The sequence below is a fragment of the Enhydra lutris genome, unplaced genomic scaffold (assembly GCF_002288905.1).
Source record: "Enhydra lutris kenyoni isolate GAN:26980312 unplaced genomic scaffold, ASM228890v2 scaffoldscaffold21, whole genome shotgun sequence".
Classification (NCBI taxonomy): Eukaryota; Metazoa; Chordata; class Mammalia; order Carnivora; family Mustelidae; genus Enhydra; species Enhydra lutris.
In genome coordinates this window covers 74,505,554-74,525,165 of record NW_019154105.1, presented here as the reverse complement: position 1 = coordinate 74,525,165, position 19,612 = coordinate 74,505,554, and positions in this window count along the sequence as shown.

The following is a 19,612-nucleotide window of genomic DNA, read 5'->3' as shown; positions in this document are numbered from 1 at the left end:
AAAACAAACATAAATTGTGCTCTCCTGTGTAACTAGGAGCCCAAATTTCCAATGTTCTTTTTCAAATTTATTGGAACCAGCATCATTTTTCCTTGTAGAAGTGTCATTTGGTTTGGTGGTAAAAACCTCCAGACACCCAGAAACCAGTATGGAGCTCAAGAAAAATTTGAGAGAGTTTATTATGTGTGAAGTTTTAGAAAATTCTTAGCCATTATTTTCTTAAATATTACTTCTGCACAAATCCGCTATTCTCTCCCTTACAGAAGCTGATTTTGTGAATATTAGACCATTTTGCTCTGTCTCCTGTGAAATTTATTTTGCCTTCTGCATTTTTCAGCCATTTATCTATCCATACCTCATTCTGAGTATTTTCTTCTGATCCATTTTGCAATTTACTTACTCTCTCTTCTTATGTCTATTCAGCTTCATTTTCTTTCCTGATTTTTTTTTTTTTTTTGCTTTAGTTACTATGATTTTTTTAGTTGCAGGATTTACATTTGGTTATTTTTATAGTTTCCAGATTGCTGCCAAAGGTTTTTTTTTTAAGATTTTATTTATTTATTTGATACAGAGAGAGAGAGTGAGCGAGAGAGAGAGAGCAAACAGAGGAGCAGGAGAAGGAGGGGCATGCTCTCGACCTAGCAGGGAGCCTGATGAAGGACTCAACCCCAGAACCCTGGGATAATGACCTGAGCCCAAATGCTGTCACTTAACCAACTGAGCCACCCAGCCACCCCTCTGCCAAAGTTTTTATAATTACTTAATTCTATACAGTAAGGAAATAATAGCTTAGTTTTTGTAGGCAGCAAGTGGTATAGATGAGGTCCCCATTAAGTAAGCTTTTACTTATTATTATAATTATTATGGTAACTATCTAAATTAGAGCTCCTGTGGATTTGGTTCAGTTTTCTGTTGTTTTTTCTGAGTTTTCCTTTTATTATCTCCTCATGTGGCTTGTTTGATTAAAATATATGGAGGCTATCTCTCGATCAGAGGTGCAATTTCCATTTCATAATGAAACTGAAGGACTTATGCCTATGTAATTTTGATTTAAATAGAACCCTTCACAGAGTCAGGATATTGGGTAAAACTCCTAAAAGCCCTGACTATGCATCAGATAAATGATCTATCTTTACCAGGGCCCAGTTGTGGGTTCATACTTGTCACAGAACAGTAGGGTAAGGGGAAGAGGGCTATACTCCAAAACTTAAAGTATGGGTGAGTATCAGTGCCAAAGACACCAAGTAGCGCTGAAATTTTTGTGACCAAACACTAAAACTTTGTGGTCACTGACACTTAGCTTTTATGGATTCTGAAGGAAATACATGGCTCCAAAGAAAACTTTATTTTATTGATCTCAAGATTGACTCCAAAGTTCTTTGTTGTAGGGCATTCATTCAAATGTGTTTGTTGAGTTGGTAGAGAGAATTTAGTAAAACACTCAGTTCTGGAGTATACTGTTTTCAAAATATAAAAGCCCAATCAAGGATCAGGCCTCTGTCTTTGTAATTAGTGGTTACAGGCATAGCTCTTTGTTGTTGTTGTTTTTTCTTTCTTAATAGGAAGATGTGGAATGTCCTCTCAGGCTCTGAGGCAATGATTGGGATGCAGAGTCTTAGATATTGAGCCCATTCATGACCCAAATATAGTCAACTAGCTTGGATGTCTTTCAATGTAATGAAGGTATTTTTATTAGCATTTCTAAGATTATCAATATATCATCAATGTAATAGAATGGTTAAATTTCAACTAGTACACAGAATTCTAGAGTTGGTACAGCAAGCAAATAACATAGTTTGGTATATTGAGGTATAAAGTATATTGAATGCCTTTCCAGATGAAGACAAACTAACATAACTGCATTTCAGGGAAGGTATCTAAGAAAGAGAATATTAGCAATATTCAGAACAGCACACCACCTGCCAGTAATGTCAGAAATTTGCAATGATGTCAGACATAGTGGGAGCAATGGTGACTACTTCCTCTGTGGTTTATATTATCAGTAACTTTTACCAACCAAACAAGGCTGTTAAAGTGGAAGATAGCATTGCATATGATGCCCATCTATGTTAAATCTTATATGAAAAGACTAAATTCATGTTCTCCTTTTGGTCTAAGAACAATGGTTTCATTGTACAATCCTGGCCAGCTTTAGCATTCAAGACCTTCTTGCCATACATGTAACTGGTTGTTATAGAATCCAATAACAGGGCTATAAATGAGTTTTTCTAATCAAAAGAACATGCATTTACACACTCTGGATATCCCCATCAGTTATTTGGCTGACGTAAAAAATAACAAGTCAATCCAAAAACAAAAGCCAAAACAGTAGCCATATTAGTTCTGGTTTGGAATTTGAAGGGCTTCCTCTGTGGGGGTTCAGATTGTTGTACTAGGTCTTAGACTTGTTCTAATTTATTATGTCAGTATAATTCTCTTAAGTCTGAATTTATATTCTGTCAATGGATTTGAGTTTTTGCTCCCTAGAAATAGTCATAAGAAAAAAAAATTCTAGGTTTTGTTTAGTTTTCATGAGTTGGTATATCCCTTTAATACTATGACAAAGGTCTAAAACAATAGCCAAGATGACTCATCCTTATAATTGTGCGAGCTTCCAGTTTTTAGCTACAACATATTATCATTCATATAGGTTTTCCCCAGACTCTGAAAAATCTAGCTTCTTTTTCATTGGCTAACTATAGTCCCATTATCCATGTTTCCTTTTGTGACGTATCTACTTCACTTTAGAAAGTCTTCCTTATTTGGGGCCTATAGTGGCTTAATACCACTTCTTCCAGTCTTTGGACATGGGCTAACAGACACCACAGGCTCCTTGGGCTTCTAGATTCCATGGTTACTTTGCCTACTCCAGAGCTTCTGAACACTGGCCACCCAGCTTGACCCTGCCCTATGAAATAACACTGGCCCACTGCCCATGGCAGTAAAAGTAGCTTTCTCAGTAGCTCTCTCATTGTTTTATGGTCTATGTACAGCCACTGTACCTGAAAAGGAATATTTATCATCTCCAAGCTAAACCACTTAAACATTGCCACTTCCAAGAACATATACCACAGGGACAGAGTGGTGTTCATCCCTTCAGTGTTGCCAACTCTTGTGCAAGTGGTGCATGCATCCAGCTAGTAGAAATATAAAACACAATTTGTTAAGAAAAATAACTGGTGAAGTAGTCACACTGGAACCTTTAGGCTCCTCCCCCACCAGAGGTATACTTAGACCAGATAGAGTTAGACTATATGCACCAGGGCAAATGTTCTAATAGAGAAGAATTTGAGCTTTGAAATGCCCTGCATATTGATGAGAGAATAAGTAGGAAACATCTTTGTGCCTATGCAGCAATGGAAGGTCCTTGGTGGCAGAGTGATCTCAATAGCTGATAATCCACTGTTCTTTTACTGAGTCAACACTTAAATTGTCAAAGATGAGAGGAAATGTGCCTGAGGACCATCCATATTTGTGTTGTCTCCTAAAGTTATCTTGGTCTAGATTTTAAAATGGAATTCTTTTAGTCTAAGTTTCAGCTACGTTGCTGAGACCATGGCTAGGTTTCCAAAGTTAAAATCTAAGACCCAGACGCAGGATATGTAATGAAGTGGTAAGAACATCAGTCATATACTCTTCGTTAACCACACATTTGTGGTTAAAAGTGGCTAGAAAGTAAGGATGACACTCAAAGAGGGTTTACTCGAAGAGTTTCCCTATAGTCTCACTACTCCTAAAGAAGAACACAGTTTCCTACTGCTTGATATCAAGCCTTATGAAAGGGCTTCATAAATAAAGGTATTCAGTAAAAGCTTGGCCAATATCCTCTATTTGTGAGGTGATCAATAAACTAGTGTCTGAGTCATTCTTTGGAAATTTAAATGGGTAGAGGGGCTGGTGGAGGATCTTTGTCATAACCGAACATGAGCCGCATTTTTAGAATTTCATTTCCAGAATTTTCTAGGAGAGAGAACTAGCATTCCCTTGGACCAAATATAGACCTTAATTAGATGAAAGAGTTGGTGTGATATCATGCTAGATGCTGCCAAGGTAACTACCTGGAGAAAAGAAAAAAACCCAAAAACTTAATAAAAATAAGATAAAATGACACTGGATATATAACCACTAAAGAACAAATAAGGAACCAGGAAAACAGTGATACATTTACTCTATCAAAAACATCATAGTTGACTAATCCATTGAAATTGGGTGATGGCAGATGGAAACATTTTCAAAAGAAAAATGGCAGCAACTGATGAGACTCTGGTAGGTTTAGAAAAGGATAAACCCAGAAAGTGCCAAATAAGTGTAACTGTTCCAGTCACTCTCTGTTCTCCTTCCTTCCCTTTCAGTGGTCAGAAGTTATGTCTAAATAAGCAGAGAGCTTGGAACTGACAAAGTAGAGTGAGAAGAGCCTGACCTTGCCAGTTCCATCTCATTACAACTTGACTTAGCTCAAGAAGTGGAGTCAAATGGAATTTGAATTTGTAGTAGTATTGTAGTGGACCAGTTATGTTAACTCCCAACACTCTGCTTCTTGTAAATCTAAGTGACCAAATAATTTTTTATATCTAATATTTACAAAAAAACCCAAGTTTTTAACTTTTTATCTAATTGGAGAAAGAACTACAACTACAAATAAAGTGTCAGTTGAAAACAGTAATTGGGGCAACTGGGTGGCTCAGTGGGTTAAGCCTCTGCCTTCAGGCTAGGGTCATGATCTCAGGGTCCTGGGATCAAGCTCTGTCTCAGGCTCTCTGCTCAGCAGTGAGCCTTCTTCCCCCACCCCTGCCTGCGTCTGCCTACTTACGATCTCTCTTTCTGTGTCACATAAATAAATAAAATCTTTAAAAAAAGAAAACAATAATAAAATTTCTTCATATTCACATTTCATGAGTTATACCTCATTTACCAATAATAAAATATTTAAAAATAAGCTTTTAAGGTGTTTTTTAAAAATTACATTATGTTTTGACTTTAGCTATTGCTAATGCTAGAGTGAACACTTTGACTAACATTTAATTGGTCATCCTTTGCAAAGCATTTGGTTCATTAACACTTTGGATTACTGGTTTGTGGAAACCCTTAGAGAATTCCCATCTAACATTTCATTACTTGCTATTTTTAATCCTAGATTAGAAAAAAAGAAGTTTAAACATCAAGAGTGAGGTTGAATTTTTTTAAATTATTTCTGAAATAAATTGCTGTGTAATATAACTACCAAACTTTAAATCATACCATGAAACTGACTATATTCAGACTCAAGAAATGTTGCAATAGAAAATATAGAGAAGGAAAGGGGAAAAAAGAAAAATTAATGAGCCATAGTTTAGTAAGACATCGGTACTTTTTTCTCTGTTTGGGCTTTTCCATTGTCAGTTTGATTAATGGGGTGTCTTTAAATGTATCTCCTTTTGGATATCTTATATCACAACAAGTCCATTTCATGTTCTTGCCACCAACATTTCCAGTAGAAATGACAGATAAGTCAGAATGACAGATAAGTTTCCATAGTCAGCTTTACAGAGAGCTCATTATTGTTTCAAACCAGTGCAATTGCCTTGAAGGTCCCCTAAGCAGAGAGCCTTTGAAGTGCCATGTGATTCTCAAACACATACTGAATAAACGTATCATTTCTGGGCTTAAAATAAGAGTTTAAGTTACCATTCAAGGTCAAGTACTGGTTTTTGTAAACATTCATGATAATCTCCTGAGTGGATGAGAAGTAAAAAGGTAAAATATCTTAAGAATATGAACTTTCCATTTTTCATATGTAAAGTGTGATTTCTTTCTTTAGGATTCTTTAGGAGAATTTCATTTCCAGAACTTTTGGCCCATAGTAATAAACTAATAGATCTTCTAAAATTTATTTAATTCATACATTAATCAGTGATGATCAAGATAAGTGTACCTCCTTCACCTATTTCAACCATTCCTCCACCGACCTCCCTTCTGGCAACCACTAGTTTTTTCTCTATGGTTAAGAGTTTGTTTTTTTGCTGTTGTTGTTGTCTTTTTTTCTTTGTCCATTTTGTTTCTTAAATTCCATATATGAGTGAAATAATATGGTATTTGTCTTTCTCTGACTGACTTATTTTGCTTAGCATTATACCCTCTAGATCCATCCATGCTGTTGGAAACGGCAAGATTCATTCTTTTTTTTTTTAATAACTCAGTGAGATTCCATTGTATATTTTCATACTCCCTCTTTATCCATTCACCTATCCATAGACACTTAGGTTGCTTCTGTATTCTAGCTATTGCAAATAATAACTGCAATGAACATAGGGGTACATAGATCTTACTGAATTATTGTTTCTGTTTTCTTTGGGTAGATATCCAGGAGTAGAACTATTGGATCATATGGTAAATTTTATTTTTAACTTTTTGAGGAAACTCCATGCTGTTTCCCACAGTAGCTGTACCAGGCTGCATTTCCGGAAGGGTTCCTTTTTCTCCATATCCTCACCAAGACTTGTTTCTTGTGTTTTTGATTTTAGCAATTCTGACAGGTGTGAGGTGATATGTCACTATAGTTTTGATTTGCATTCCCCTGATGATAACTGATATTTTTATGTGTGTGTTGCCATCTGGGTGTCTTCTTTGGAAAAATGTTCATTCAATTCCTCTTCCCATTTTTAAATTGGAGTATTTGGGTTTTTTGTATTGAGTTATGTAAGTTTTCTATATACTTTGGATACTAACCTTTTATTTAATAGGTCATTTGATTGGACATACCATCTCCTATTTGGAGAGTTGGCTTTTTGTTTTGTTGATGATATAAAGCACTGATGAAAGAAATTAAAGATGACCTAAACAAATGTAGACTTATTTCATGCTTATGGTTGGGGAGAACAAATATTATTAAAATGTCCATATAACCCAAAGCAATCTACAGAGTTAATGTAATGTCTATCAAAATACAAACAGCATTTTTCACAGAACTAGAACACCAGCTTTTAATCTCAAAATCTTTATAAAACACATAAATATTTATGTCATTTATGCCTCAAAGACTCTTATCTAGATCATAAAGCTTAACTGTCTCCCCTGAAATTACCAAATATTTGTAAAAAATGTCTATGTGTATTTATTAAGAATTCAACTTGTCAATAGAATGAACCTAACAGAAAAAAAATGTGTAAAAATACCTATAAACCAATTACATAGCACTTCATTAATATTAAGAACTGTTCTTCAAAAGATAATGTCAAGAGATGAGAAGACAAACCAGACTGGAAGAAAATGGTTGAAAATACATCTCATAAAAGACTGTTATCCATATTATACAAAAAAACTCTTAAAACTCAACAATAAGAAAATAAACAGCCTGATTTAAAAATGGGTCCAAGACCCTAATAGACTCCTTATGAAAGAAGATATAAAAAGGCAAATAGGGGGGGCGCCTGGGTGGCTCAGTGGGTTAAAGCCTCTGCCTTCTGCTCAGGTCATGATCCCAGTGTCCTGGGATAGAGCCCTGCATCGGGCTCTCTGCTCAGCAGGAAGCATGCTTTCTCCTCTCTTTCTGCCTGCCTCTCTGCCTACTTGTAATCTCTGTCTGTCAAATAAATAAATAAAATCTTTAAAAAAAAAAAAGGCAAATATGCATTTGAAAAGATGCTCTATAACATATGTCATCAGGGAAATGCAAATTAAAATAATGAGATACCAGGGAGCCTGGATCAGGTGGCTGAGTATCTGCCTTCTGCTCTGATTATGATCTCAGGGTCCTGGGATAGAGCCCCACATTGCATTGGCTCCCTGCTCAGCAGGGAATCTGCATCTCTTGCTCTCTCTCCCATTGCTCCCTCCCCACTGCTCATTCTCTCTCTCTCTCTCAAATCAAATATTAAAAAAAAAAAAAAAAACTAAAACTAAAATAATGAAATACCACCACACACCTATTACAGCGGTCAAAATCTGGAACATAATAACGTCAAATGTCAGATGTGGAGCTATGGAAATTCTCATTAATTGTGGAAATGCAAAATGGTGCAGTTACTTTGGAAGACAGTTTGGCAGCTGCTTATGTTAGTCATACTCTTAACATATGATCCAGAAATCATGCTCCTTGGTTTTCACCTAAAGGAGTAGAAAATTCATGGCCACATAAAATCTACACATGGGTATTTATAGTAGCTTTATCATAATTGTCAAAACTTGAAGCAACCAAGACATCCTTCAGTAGGTAAATAAGAAAACTATTGTACATGTGGACAATATCACTCAGTGCTAAAAGAAATGAGCTATCAAGCCATGAACACACAAAAGAAACTTACATTACTAAGTAAAAATAATCAATCTGAAAAGGTTAACACAACCTATGATTCCAACTATACAACATTCTGGAGAAAGCAGACCTATGGAAACAGAAAAAATAACAAAAACAATCATTACCAGTGGTTGCAGGTGGCAGCAGAAGAGGGATAAATAAGATCACAGAGGATTTTCAGGACAATGAAAATGCTCTCTATGATATTTCAGTGATGGATACATTTCATTATACATTTGTCCAAACTCAAATATACAATACTGAGAGTGAACCCTAATGTAAACTCTGGGCTTGTGGGTGATTTTGATGTGCCAATGAAGGTTCATTAAGTGTAACAAATGTAACATGCTGGTGGTAGATATTGATAATGAAGGAGTCTATACATGTGTGGGGGTAGGGGGCTTACAGGAATCTCTGTAACTTCCTCTCAATTTTGTTATGAACCTAAAACTGTTGGGGCACCTCGGTGGCTCAGTTAAGCATCTGTCTTTGGCTCAGGTCATGATCCCAGGGTCCTGGGATCCAGTCCAGCTTTGGGCTCTCTGCTCAGTGGGGAGCCTGCTTCTCCCTCTGGCTCTGCCTGCCACTCCCCCTGCTTATGCTCTCTCTTTCTCTCTCCCACCCTCTCTCTCTCTGTGTCAAGTAAATAAAATCTTTCAAAGAAAAAAGAATCCTAAAACTGCTCAAAAAATTTTATAAAACCACCTAAACCAATTCAAAGATTCATTTTTGGTAGAGTTATTTTATAGGAAAATTATTCAATATTCAATAATTCAATAATTATTCAAACTATAGGAGAATTATTCAATAGCCATTGTTAAACTACATACAAAAAGAAATGAATGCATTTTTAAAGATATTTAATCTGTTTCATAGTCAACTGAGAATTAATTAGATGAATGAGTAGTTTCCTAAACAAGTTTTATTCCCTTTAAAATTCATCATGTGTTTGCTTAAGCTTTTTACCAGGAGAGTTAATTTTTTCCCAGAAGATCATGAACTCCATCAGGTAAAAAGGTCTCATCCTAAATTAGGTTTATAAGATCATCTTTTTTTTTTTTCCTTTGGGTTGGAAAAAGTTATGTCTTGCTATATACAATGTGGATGTGTGTTACTTGAACTCTAGTCTCCAGCATATCTTAACTCTTTGTTACAGCAGGCAAAACTCATCAGAAAAATTATTTGTAGGCTCTTCTTTAGGGAGTATTATTACTACTCCTGCAAGTGACAATAATTAATTTTGAAAGCCTTTGAAAAGCATTTTCAAATTTTGAACAAAATCTTTCAATCTATGAAAAATAATCAAAAGAATGTATTTTGTCCTAATAATCAAAAACCACTTAAATATGAGTTGGACTACTTGTTTAAATATTTAAACTAATTGCTATTATGCATTTTTGTGACTCTTCTAATATTAAAATATAAATATGTGTATGAGAAACATTATCTAGCAAGAAGAGGAGGCCTGTAGTAGACATATATCAAACATGAGAAGACGGTCCCAGAATTTTAAGATACCTTGCTATATTTTTCCATGAAAAAAAATTTCATTATTGATGGCATTTTCCATTATGATATCGCATCCGGATTTCAGAGTGAAGTGGTTGCTTTGATGAAATAATAATGCAGGAGAAGTAAAGAAGAGTAGATTAAAATATTTATTTTTGTTTTAGAGTTGATCATGTTACTTCAGTAAAAATATACACAAAATTGAATGTGATTGCAACTACATAAGTTGTTTCTTACTACTACAAGAGGAGGCACAAAATGTTGGAAGTTGTGTCTGTGCTGAACACCCGCCTTTTAAAATTTTAGTAGACCAGTCTAAAAAAAAAAGACATCCTACGTATAACATATTTGAAGAGGATAAATCTTTTGTGTTCTGCAAAATTCTGGATGAGTATTTATGTAGAATATTTTTAATATAGGACACACATATATTCACTTTACATGGTACTTACTGTTTATTTAATTCATGAGTTTTCCCACCAACAGTGTAGGAGGGTTCCCCTTTCTCCGCATCCTTGCCAGCATCTGTCATTTCCTGACTTGTTAATTTTAGCCATTCTGACTGGTTTTATCTCATGTTCATTGAACTCTCCATCAGTAATTATTGGTGTCCCAAATAAAATGAAGGATAGCAAAGAAATTCAATATAATTCAAGATACACAGTGTAACAAATTAGAAGCCATTGTTACATTGGTTTGGGAGAATAATAAATTATTCATTAAGATGATCAATAGTGAACCACAGTGACTATTTTGAAGACAGAAGAATACTTGTCACCACATTTTAATAATTTTAAATAGATAAATAATGCTCATAACTAAAATCTTATAATTTTATAGTTTTATTAAATTTGTCCACATACAGAAATAGGACACATGTTTATCAGTCTTAGAAAGAACAAAGAAAAAATCATTGAACAATTTCTTCAGCCTCAAATAATAAATCTGATATTAAGAGCTCACCACATTGTACTGTGGGCAATATTATATTGCAAACAATATACATAAAAATGGGTAACTTTAAAGTTTCATTCCTAATGTATAGAAGGAACTTTGAAGGCTCCTAACACATGAGAGAATCTTATGCAAACTGAAAATAGGTACAAATGCAAAAAGGATCCCCTCATAAAGACTGACTTAGTCCATGGTCATGGCACACATCTTGGCAAGCTGGACTGAAATTAATTTACCTCTTTATAAATCCGTGTTGAACATTTCTGTGAAAAATCGGTGCCAAGTATATCTTGTTGGATGTAAATTAAAGGTATAATCTTGTCTTTCTCTGCTAAGAAATTGCAAGCTCTTCAGAGTTAAGGACTATAAAGAGTAGAAACTAATTAACTGTTAAATGATATAAATGTATTGTGCCATTTTCTACTGAGCATCATTTTTAAACAAAAAAATATAATTGCTTCTACTTGTAGCATTTCACACTTCATCTGAGATTTTATATTCATTATTGTATATAATCCTATAACAAGCCTATGATACAGACAAACTGGGTGTGATTATTGCACTTTTAAAAGGTTACACAGCTGGTAAGCGCAAGAACCAAAGTTATACCAAAAATTTTGAATCTCAGTCTACTGTAACTCTCTTTAGAGTAACTTGCTATGGAAGAGCTGTTACTATTAAAAAATGGTTACATATTAAAGGATATTATTAAATAGTAGCTTTCCATATGGAAAATACTCACTCACTGACTAAAATGGCCTTAATGATCATTACGTTTTTGAAATTGACAAGGATAGATAGATAAAATAATTAAATATCTACAAGAAAGAAAGAATAAAAACACCTCTTTATGTAAAAATGTAGCAGTTTGAGCCTTAAATTTTAGTTGCTTGTACTTAACCTATGATATATTTATATTCTCATTTGATTAAACATTAACCTTTTAATATTGCCACAAGTCACTGAAATATTTTTTTAAAGATTTATTTGAGAGAGAGAGAGGATGTATGCACAAGCAGGAGTGGACAGAAGGAGAGGGAAAGAAAATCTCAGGCAGACTCCATGCTTAGCACAGAGCCCATGTGGGGCTCGATCCCAAGACCACAACCTGAGGCAAAACCAAGTCAGCCACTTACCCAACTGTGCCACACAGGTGCCCCTGAAATATTTTTGATCCAGCTACCAGCCAGAGATTCAAGAGTTGACTCAAAGTATTTTTTAAGTCCTATACCTGCTTCTTTTTCACTGCCATCAATCAAGGCAAGAATACTGACACTTGTGGATTAAATAAATAAAAGAGCTCAACAGATTGGGTCTAATTGATTCAGTGAGAAAGTGTTCATATAAAAACACTGATTAATGTTTATCTTTCTAAATTTTATACATGTTTTAGTTTTTATCTTATGCATCAGTTCCAGCTTTTGACTACAAGCAACTCTAGGTAATTTCAGCAGAAAAAGAATTTGTAGAATTAATAAAGCCTGTGAAACATGGCCTGGACTATAAGCAGGATCCAAGGATGCGAGGAGACAGGAAAACAGTTCAGGCTGGTTCCAAAAACAGTCTGAGTAAGGTGTGCTCTTTGCCTCTTCTGCTTCAATATTTCAACTTCAATACCAGAATAATGGCTTAACCTCCCCATATCTTTGCATTAAATTTTTGGATTCAAAGTCTCAGCAGGTTATATCTTCTCTCCCCAGCAATTAAAAGAAGGAATATCTAGCTTATTCATTTTCACTATGGTGGCAGTGGAACCCTGACTTTTAACACAATTTACTCAATGAGGGTTCTTCTTAAATAGAGAAAATTGTTAACTTTGAGTAAGCTAAAATGGGTAGAAGTGCCTATCATATTTTTCAGTTTATAATAGAAGTTCACTGACGTTATGGATTCATTTTTACCTCGTATTTACATTCCTCACTCTGCTTAAAACAATTTTGGTTATACTGTACGCAGTTTAACATCTGCCAGTAGGCTCCTGAATAGAGGTAAAAATAGTCTCTTTCAAGGCCAGTATTCCATGTTTTCTAAAGCTGGATTCAAATAACTCTTTTCATATCCCATAATCAGAGAATTCAACACATGTTACAGAATATCTTTAATCACTGAAATCTATCAATAAACATTTGTAAGGCATGCCAAGCTTTGTAACATGTATTTTGGGGAATTCTAAAGAAGTAAATAACAGTCTGTGGACCAAAGACGCTCATAATCCTGATAGAGAGATGAAATTTTTCTTATGGCAAACAACTTGAAAAAAAGTCTAAGGTACAATAAGCAAGAGCATATGATGTATAAAGGCTCTTGCACAGGCATTAAGAAAATACCAAGTAACCAAAAGATTAATGTGGACTGTGTTTACTTCAAGATCATGGATATAAATTGATTTATACAGCCTGGATTCAAGGATGGATAACATTCTCAAAATAAAAGTCTGATGAATAAAAATATCATGAGGCAGTTTGATTTATATAACACTAATAAAAAGTCCCTGCAATGCATTATTAAAACAGGTTTTATAATATCAATTGTCAGTGTTTCAATTGAATGTATTGTTTTTCTAAAAAATTTTCAGGCAGTAGACCTGATTTCATTTCTTGAAAAATCTAATGAGTTTAGCATTTTGAAATTGACAGATTTAGTTCATTAATTTAGATGTCTGTGAGCATTTCCCAGTGAAAGATTTTGCTTCATAATGCATGACAGTTGCATTCTTTCTGATAAATACACTTATAGGAAAGAGACAAGAAGAAAAAAAAAAAAAACTTTCACCAAATGAAAAAATTCTTTTGTGGTTTCATCATTTCATTTTGAAAAAGAAAAAAAAAGTTTATAGTGATTCAGGTAAAAATTTAATAGTGTTTTAATTATTTTCCTAAAGGTTCTTTTTAAAATTATATCATGTTAGACTCTTTTTGAGAAAGGTGATGTTTTGATACTGTAGCATAGAGCATATTTAAGAAAGCTCTTTTCTTTCAGGGTCCCAATAGGAAATAGAATAAATGCTCAAAATATAATTATTCTAGAAAGATTTCATAAAAATATTAATAAACAAGTATAGAGGGTACATGGAAAGAAAGAGATAGTGTCAGATCACAGAGCTGTTTCTAGATCTCCAAGGCTTGGCCAGAGAAATAAACGATGCTATAATTACAGGGAAGAGCTTCCTTGAATCTAGCGTCTGAAAATCTCAGATTAAGTTCCCAGGTTCTTAGCTTATTATATGGAAAAAAAATTTTTTAATGCCACTGAGATTTTGCTAAGCTAAAAATCCACATTACAAAGATCCATGGCAATCTCTGATAGCATATTTTACTGAATAGTAAGAGAATAGCAAATTAAGATTAGTAACATTAAGAATTTAACGATAACTAAAAGCATGACTTTTGATGCACCAATAATTTGCCTGTTGTTTAAGCAAAGCATAAAAAATAGTTTATTCACCTGTACATTTCTTAGGAGTCTGACAAAGTTTTAAAGAAATCTAACATTAAAATGGAAAAGTTTCAAAGGCAAGTCAGCCATGTTCCCTTATTTTAAATTAATAACATTATATATTCATTATTTATTATTCAAGAAACATTTATTATAAGTCTACTATATGTTCAGTATCATGAGTCCTTGGCCTTTAAGAGTTCAGTATAGTCAAAACTCTAATAGGAGGCAAACTTTTATAAACAGATTAGTTATTTAAAACACACTGATTTGATGAAACTTTCAAAGTGTAAGTTCTTTCAAGTCATTTACCCTTCATGGGAAAATATTCCTTTTCCTCTCCTTCTGTTTATTGTGGTTTTGATCTGTGCTGAAAAATCAGCATTTCAAGGATCAGTTACATGCTTTGCTTTACTTTTTAAAAAATATATTGAGTTATTTGGTCTGCATAACATCAAAGGTTGGAATATCTATCAAATTGCAAATTTCCTAAGGTCAGAAATCATGTTCTCTATTTCATTGGCAATTCTATACTTCCTTATTAGGGGCTACAAACAGAGCATACAGTTGCAGATCTCAAATTTAAGTTCAGTACTTGGTTTGTCTCTGTGCCAGAGTGATTGAATTGAGTTATGCCTTATTTTTATAAGGCATATTGATATTTTATTAAATATCAAACATACAATTGCCAAATGTTTTATTATGATTATATCTACCTTCTTGAAATGGTATTCAATTTTTCCACAATCTATTGTGTTCTATTAGAAAAACATTGCTGTTAAATTAAATTAGTTGAACTCACATTTTTTATACATTTTAATGGCAAGAAACATTTCCAGTTCAACAGCTTTAAAACAAGATGGCTGAACTGTCTGCAACCCTCACAGTTGCATTACTATTGCATTTGAAACAGAGCTCGCCCTGAGTATTTTACTCTCACAACTGAGGTCTGAAAGGGAAAGCTGCAGTGAAATTCTGGGAATTCATCTCAAAACAAGTGAGCCAAACCAAGACCGTAAAATTTCTCAGCTTAAATGTTAGCTGGCTAACCTCTCTCAGATCCTTAATATATTTTTAAATGACACAGAAAATGTGAAACCTTAAAAACAAGATTCAAAATCAACTTATTATAGAAATTTGGAAGAATATTTCCTTGTTAACAGAAAAATAGCACTGATTTTAGGAAATACTATCTTCGCTTCAGTGATATACAGGTTTAATCTCATGACCCAGACTCACAAAGTGGCAAGTTACCTACTGCCTTAGATCTAAAACAGGCAATTGTCTTCTTAATTACTTTTGAGGTAAGGAATTCTTCTTTCTCCATCTCCTTCTAGCTTTGTACATCAATTCTAAAACAGCTAGTCTTAGAGTCAACAGACCTGGAACAAACAAATGGGCAGAGGAGAGTGAAAAGAAAGGGTCATGGGGATTGTATCTTGCCAGTTTTACCCTACTTCTTGGGATAAATAATTCCTTAAGTAAAGTACAATGCTTCTGAGAAAATACAGACCTAATGATGCTGAATTTAAAGAATAGAAGGTTTTGCTTGGTTTTAACGTCTTTTTAGAGTAATAGAGGTAAGAAATTTTCAGAAGAGAAGGTTTTCCAGAAGTCAAGTGTTAAACTAACAGCTGAACAAATCAACCTAAACTCCAACTTTGGGTCTGGAAGGACCTGTGACCATCACCAAGGCAACAGGGCATCTGAGGCAAGTACATTCCAACCACTTATCTTTTAACCAAAACTGACTGTTTTAAGGGATCACTTCATTTGAGAATGAGTAAACAAGGGGTGCCTGGGTGGCTCAGTCAGTTAAGTGTCTGCCTTTGGCTCAGATTATGATCCCAGAGTCCAAGGATCAAGCCCCACATCAGGCTCCTTGCTTAGCAGGGAGTCCATTTCTCTCCCTCTTCTGCCCCTCCCCCTGCTTGTGCTCTGTCTCTGTCTCTCAAACAAATAAATAAAATCTTAAAAAAAGAAAAAAAGAATGAGTAAAACTAGAAAATTACTGTTTGTGTTCTCTGAACAATACAAAAAAAAGAGAGGGGTGAGGTGAAATCATCCTGAAGACTTATGGAAAGTAAACACTTCTGAAAATATACTACTGCTGTATCCAGAAAAAATGACAGAAAAACATTTGCCATTCTAAAACAATAACGCAAAAAAAAAATATGGCATGTATGAAATTAAAATGAAAACCCATTAGATAATATGAGGTTGAAATGAGGACAAAAGTTAATATGTAACAAACTGCAAAGAATCTAAAATTATAACTTCTGTGAAGATTCTCCAAAACAGAATTTCTAACACACGTATCCTGGATATACATGGCTCCATAGGCAGAGATGATACAAAGAAGGGTCATCCACAGGAAAATTATAATGAAAGGCAATTTTAATTGTGTACAATAGATTTATATATAAAATATTGTGTCCATTTCAAATTACTTTCTTAGGAAATGTGTCTGTGTCCCAAATTCCCTGAGCTTACCACTTTACAATGCTCTATTTTCCACCATGTGGGTCATTTATAGACTTCAGCTTTTACTGAGTAAAACAGGAAGTCACTGAAGGGGTGAAATGCAGTGAAGCAAAAGAAAGAGTAATTTGAGAAACACAAGAAGTTTAAACAGGAGTGACAGGGTGGGGAGGTTTAGTTCAAAATGAAGAAGGAAGTAACTATGGCTCCTGGCTTTCACACCTGGGTGACAAGCAGCAATGATTCTGAAAAAACTCAGACACTGGAATCCAAGAAAGTCTGAGATGAAGTGGTTAGATATGGAGATACATATACTACAGATTAACACAAATATGTAAGTAAGGGATATAATCCCTAATGAAGCTAAAATTTAAAGAACCAAGGTACAAATTCTAATGAAATATAGAACAAGAATATGTCTGAAATCTTATTCAGATTCCGTTTTACTAGTGCCATCAACATTCTGTTCTTACCATGAAATGAAAGTGTTGCAGAATCGCGAGTTCATCTGCACCAAAGTGCTGCTTATTGGAATTCAGATTTGCTAGGCTGGTTGTGTGAAAAGAATCAATGAGCAACGGAGCCCGGCCACCCTATGAACTGATGGAGGCAAGCACATTTTAAGATATGTCAGTGACTTACTGGGGCATGACCTGGAGCAATGCATTGTGCTTTGGAAAAGATAGTAGCTGCAGTTGAGAGAATATGAAGTCGGGGGCAATCAACCACAGAGTTAATTCATTTTAGCAAAATCTTTGTGTTTTGCTAAGAGACCAAAAAAAAAAAAAAATGACTTTATGCTCAAAAATAGGCCATGTAACGGAAAGCCCAAGACTATAATCACAGAAAATAATCTCTTAGCATAGCATTTTGGAAATGACTCTGGGTTAATGACAGTCGCAGTACCATTAGCCCATCTGCATGCAGAAGCAGAAGTGTTTCACAGAATAAATTTAAACTATGAAAGACCTTAAATTCTTATGCTATACCCTTATAGCTAGCTCCCATGCTACTAACAAACATGTCATTCCAAGAGGCAAATAAGTAACGTTTTCGATGTGAGGAACTGTAAGTTGAATAAATAAAAAGGTATGCATATATTTTTTCCTGCTTCTGATAGACATATGATGAGGTGATTTCCCATGTAAAATTTAATCAGTCTCATTTTAACCATTCTGGCACTTACATTTATGATGTTCACATTTTCTATTGGTAGATATCACAAATGACACTAAGCTATCATATTTTCTTCAGTTACAAAGTTTACTGCTATGTGTGAGAATTCCCAAAATCAATGTAATTTTTAAAAGCTAGCCAAGGATATTATTCTTTTGGATACTGTGTATGTCATAAACACATTAAAAACATTTTCTAGCTCTTCAGGAAGAATTAATTTCAGAAATTATATGTGGAGAATGGTTTATAGATTGGTTTATTGTTAACCTGTGTACAAATGAAACTACGGTGCTCAGAAAAAGCATGTAAACAACAGCTCCACAAACCAGTTTGGCTTTAATAACTTAAAGCCTCCATAACTGCAAAGATAAAACTATAAATGTGTATTATGATCACAACTTAAAAAAAAAATCCCCGAAACTGGACGTATACTCTACCAAAGAATATCAGTAGAATTTACTGTATATACAACCAGTTTGAAATGGACCAAAATTGAACTGAAAAGGAATACTCTTTCCCAGATAATTTTTAACTTGTGTGAAGTCTGAGAATAAGAACAGCATATAAAAGGATCACATCTAACAGATGACATGTGGATCACTTTTATTTCATAGCAGTGGAAACTATCAGAATACTGCCACTGGTGAGACAGACCAAAATAAGAAGCAAAGAAAAGCTAAGTCAACATATTTCAATACTGAAAGTTTTGGGAAATATTTCTAGTCATTTTCAGATAAGTTATTTAGTTGTAAGTGAAAGAGCTATTGGGTGGGTAGTATTTAAGGTAAACCCTTCATTATATCAAAAAAGTACAGAAGTCATTTTTCTCAAATTGTTCATTCTAGGAAATTTAAAAATATCTAGTCATGTATTTTTAAAATCTAATATTCCAACCCTCCCTACCATGACTCTTATTGAGGTAGACGAGTGTGACATTTCAGTCTTCCTCCGCAGGAAGCACATATGAACATAACTATTAGGTTAAGAAAGAATCTAAAGCAATGTTATGCCACATGTGGAACACTGACTAGTGCTGGTACACACACAGATGCACAGTTTAAACCCACCAACCAGCTAAATTCAGAAATTGAGAGTGTATACTTTATTAACCTGACATTGCTGTGACACATAAATATGTTATCACTGTCAATAAATATGGTTTGGAATTTAAGTTCTGGATAGGATTAACTTCTGATGGTCCAGCTGTAACCCCAGAAAATATATTTATTTATGATTTTTGTGAGTAGATCCTCAGATTAAGATTGCACCAGAATATAAATCAACTCATTACTTTGTTCACTGAGAAAGTCTGATGATTATCAGCTAAATTGGACAGTGTATTTCATAACATACCAAGAATTATGTTATATAAAAGTTAATACATTAAAGATTATGCTACTAAATTATAATATGATTGCTTATAAGTAACTGTTACTGCATGCTAGTGTATGATGGTTATCAAGGAAAAAGGTTCTGTGTTAATGTTTGAATTATGGAACAAACTCTTAGCATGTCTGAAAATAAGTTTCGGTGTTGTCCGAAGTATTAAAAATGTGGTTTTTCTACCACACTTGATTATTTACCTATATCTTCAGAGTTATAAACTTTTAATACATCCAAGCAAAAAAAAAAAAAAGTGTCATTTTTTTATTTAATTTTATTTTTTATAAACATATAATATATTTTTATCCCCAGGGGTACAGGTCTGTGAATCGCCAGGTTTACACACTTCACAGCACTCACCATAGCACATACCCTCCCCAATGTCAATAATCCCACCCCCCC